The sequence below is a fragment of the Alosa alosa genome, chromosome 7 (assembly GCF_017589495.1).
Source record: "Alosa alosa isolate M-15738 ecotype Scorff River chromosome 7, AALO_Geno_1.1, whole genome shotgun sequence".
NCBI classification, from domain to species: Eukaryota; Metazoa; Chordata; class Actinopteri; order Clupeiformes; family Clupeidae; genus Alosa; species Alosa alosa.
Window position 1 is genome coordinate 27,552,781 of NC_063195.1, and position 4,309 is coordinate 27,557,089.

The window sequence follows — 4,309 nt, forward strand, 5'->3', positions numbered from 1 at the left end:
TGCGTTCCCGAACAACATCTTTTCCTCTGAGGGAATGTCCAATCTTCATCAACGGCATACCGTTGTCCCTTACGTTGTCTCCGTCTGTAACATGGAATCTAATAGGCTAATTCTAGCTGGTGCCGGAAACAAACACCCATGAAATGCCATTTTCGTAAAGATGGCTGCGGTCAATTTCATGCTTTTTTGGCTGAAGTAGCTAGCCTAGCATGGGCCATTGAAATGAATAGGGGCGGGACTTAGTCACTCTCTCCAGTTATATATAATACCTCCATGCTCAATGTATTCACATGTCGACGTTTTGCCGAGGAAGGGGTGGGATATTGGCGTGACAAACTAGCCCCATGCATTTCTATGGAGTATTTTTTGAGTGCTGTGTCTCCACATTAGAAAGTCTCTGCTTACACTGACAGACTTTGGAAAGATTTGCAAAGATTTGGAAAAGATTTTTGAAAGACTACAGTCTCAGACCCTTTCACATCTAAAGACAAATAGTAGAGTTTTAAGTCACAGAATATGATTTTGCAATGACTAGGGATCTTGCAGGGTCACTATTTACAAGACTGCAACACGATTCCTTTAAATTATTACCCTTCGTGCAATAGATAAACAGGAACTGAAAATTATAGCCTACTAAACTCAAAGTCGTATTTTCGTGTTTCTGCAGCATTGTTTCATGCGTGACATCCTTAACCGATACAGAGTTGTTCTGTCAAGTGGAAGAGCCGACTAAATATGTATAAGAAATGACAAATATTATAAGAATAACAAATAATTATAGGCTACAGCTGTGTCGGAGTCAATAAGATAAACAGCCTATACAGTCATACTAGCCTTGCACTACAAGTCCATATTGACAAGTAGCTGTAATGTTATAGTGTGTTAACCTCCACAGCCCAACAGCATTCTATTGTAGTATGCTAACACTAATGCTTCAAGTGGGAGTTGAACTCTCAACCTAAGGATCACCAGTACAAGGCATTATCCCACTGAGCCACTGTCAATCCTACATGTTGGCTAGTCACATTCACATGGTGAAAATGTGTATTGGTAAACACACAACAAGAAAAACTCCAAGCATACATTTGACAATAAAATGAAGGGCTTTCCTAAAAGAGTACACCTGATAACTTTTTGAAATTCTGGGGCAATTAGACATTTTTAGAGAAGAATACTAATGGATGAAATATAAATATGATAGACTTAATGATGAAGGAAAAATAGTAAACAAAGAAGTTCCCCTGAATGTCATAGAGTGTCTCGGCATTCTGATTCTTGGCAACTGATGAGTGTGAATGTTGATTGGCTGATGTCATTCAGGTGCTGTTCAATGGTGTGAATCTTAAATGACCAATAGCATGTGCAGCTTGATCCTAAAGTTCTAGCGGGGATTCAAACACTCAACCTAAGAAACACCAGGACAAGGTATTATCCCACTGAGCCACTAACAATCATACACATTGTGCAGTCACATTCACATGGTGAAAATGTGTGTTGGTAAACACACAAGAAAAACTCCAAGCATACATTTGACAATAAAATGAAGGGCTTTCCTGAAAGAGTACACCTGAAATCTTTTTGAAATTCTGGGGCAATTAGACATTTGTAGAGAAGAACACTAATGGATGAAATATAAATATGATAGACTTAATGATGAAGGAAAAATAGTGAACAAAGAAGTTCCCCTAAATGTCAGAGAGTGTCTCGGCATTCTGATTCTTGGCAACTAATGACTGTGTATGTTGATTGCCTGATGTCATTCAGGTGCTGTTCAATGGTGTGAATCTTCAATAACCAATAGTATTCGAGCTAGAGCACTACCCGGGATTTGAACTCTCAACCTAACAAACACCTGCAATAGGCATTATCCCACTGAGCCACTGGCAATCCTACATGTTTGGCAGTCACATTCACATGGTGAAAATGTGTGTTGGCAAACACACAACATCAAGAAAATTCCTAGCATACATTTGACAATAGAATTAAGGGCTTTATAAAAAAGAGTACAGATCTGAAAATGTGCACTGTTAATGGTATCCACATAATGATGGTTGTATGGTTGTTCTCCAAGGAAAAAAAATACTCATATAGGAATATAGGTGATATAGGAGAAATGGGCTGAGTGGTCGAACTTTATTGGTCTATATCTCTGAAATGGAACAACATATCCAAATTATTTTGATAACTTTTGTGAGGCTTTGTCTAAAACATTGTCTGTAAGAATTTTGGTGAAGATTTGATAATTTTTGAAGCCTGTGAAACTTTTTATGATGTTTGGCTTTTCTCTGAAATTGTGGCAAAAGTAAACATTTTTAGAGCATAAGACCAGGGTGAAAAAGATGCATCTAAATATAGAGATTAATATGATGAAAGAATTTTGAGTCTAGGTCAATCTGGTAAGGAGAAATAAGCATTTTTGACAAGAGCGCCACCTTTGGGTGCAGTACCCCAAATTTTGGGTTATGGGTAGTGGAGGGTACTGGTAACAATACTTGAAAATGTGAAGTTTCTAGGACTTACGGTTTATAGGAATATAGGTGATTTAGGAAAAATGGCCTAAGTGGTCTAACTTTATTGGCCTAAATCTCTGAAATGGAACAAAATATCAAAATTGAGTGTGAAACTTTTTATAATGTTTGGCTTTTCCATGAAATTGTGTCAAAAGTAAACATTTTTAGACCATAAGACCGGGCCAAAAAGATGCATCTAAATTTAGAGATTAATATTATGAAATAATTTTGAGTCTAGGTCAATTAGCATAATTAACTTTTTCCCCCAATAGCGCCACCTTTGGGTGCAGTGCCCCAAATTTTGGTTATGGGTAGAGGGGGGTACTGGTAACCATATCTGAAAATTTGAAGAGTTTTGGAGTTACGGTTTAGGCTGCAGTATGACTTTTACAGAATTTTGGCCAAAAATGAACGGTACAGAAACAATAGGGGTCCTGCAGCTATGCTGCTCGGACCCCTAATAATAGGAAAACATAGAAATAACTTTCAGTAGAGCATCAGAAGCACTTAACTTGGTGGTAGATGCAATGCAACCCAATGGGCCCCCAATTTACATTCTCTTCACCATCATCTGCAGTTGACATACATACAAAGCTGGTCCTATTTGCATAAGGAAGTGGCATTTGTGGCTTTGCAAATTACATCTATGGAAATATAGACGCCTAAAATGAAATGCAAGTCACGACCATTCCTCGTGAATAGTGTGTATGACCATGGAGTCAGGGTGTAATTATTCAATTTTTTTCCATTATGTTTTCTTATAGTAAGTACCAAGCTTGGTTAGTATCCAAAAGGCTTCTCCTGGCTCCTGACAAATAGTGTAGGCGAGATTTATTTCACTATGACTGGTTGCAATTAAAACATCTAATTGATTTCAAGTTTGTCATAAGAAGGGCAGTGTGTTATATCACTTTTCATATGCATATTTTTGTATTTCTTGGTTACTTGCAAAGTGAAAGTAGCCTACAGCATATGAAAAACATGTAAATATGTGGGTTGGGCAAATCCACTTATGGCCATCAGTCATCTTCTAGATAAGCACTGTCATACAGTACAGTACCTTCTTGTTTCCCTCTTCTTGTGCAATGTTGCGAGTGATTGTCTCAGTTTTAATACTGAGTTATTGTAGTGTCACCGTAGGCACATATGCCCAATCCCTATTTTACAAACCTGGGGATTATTTATTGGGTGGCTTGTTTAAACTTCACAATGGCCAAGGAAATCGTTCGATCGAAAAGCCAGAAGCTCTGGAATGTCAAAAGTAAGTACATTTTGTCATCTGAATGATAAAATTGACATTCTAAATGCGTATTGATGAATATAGAAATTTGCCAAAATTATTCGCAAAAGGATGTCTTTTGTTCATCTGTTCAAACCTTTCCAGCATTGAACTAGTTAAATCTCTGTTGATTTTTGATATGACAGGGCCAATCTGAGCTATTTGACTCAGTTGCTTGGCCCGCTTCTTGAGCTGAATTGACTGAACAACATGGGTTACAACTTGGGCAAATAACCCAACCTAGGTCAGTCATGTGAAGGGGGCATTAGCTACATTTCTTTCTCACATCAACCTTAAGCATTTAAATTTAAGTTAGCAGCTTAGCTCTATATTTATGGAAGTAAATGTTCCACACAGAACAGAATTGATATGCAAAATCCATGTAAGTCACTGACTCTATCTTTTGTTTATTTCTTAACTAAATGTCTTATTGGCACTTTCACTTTTACATTTGTATGCCTAACTGTAACATCAACCTCAATCATTTAGATTTCAGTTCATTTCTGCAAGCTACAAACGA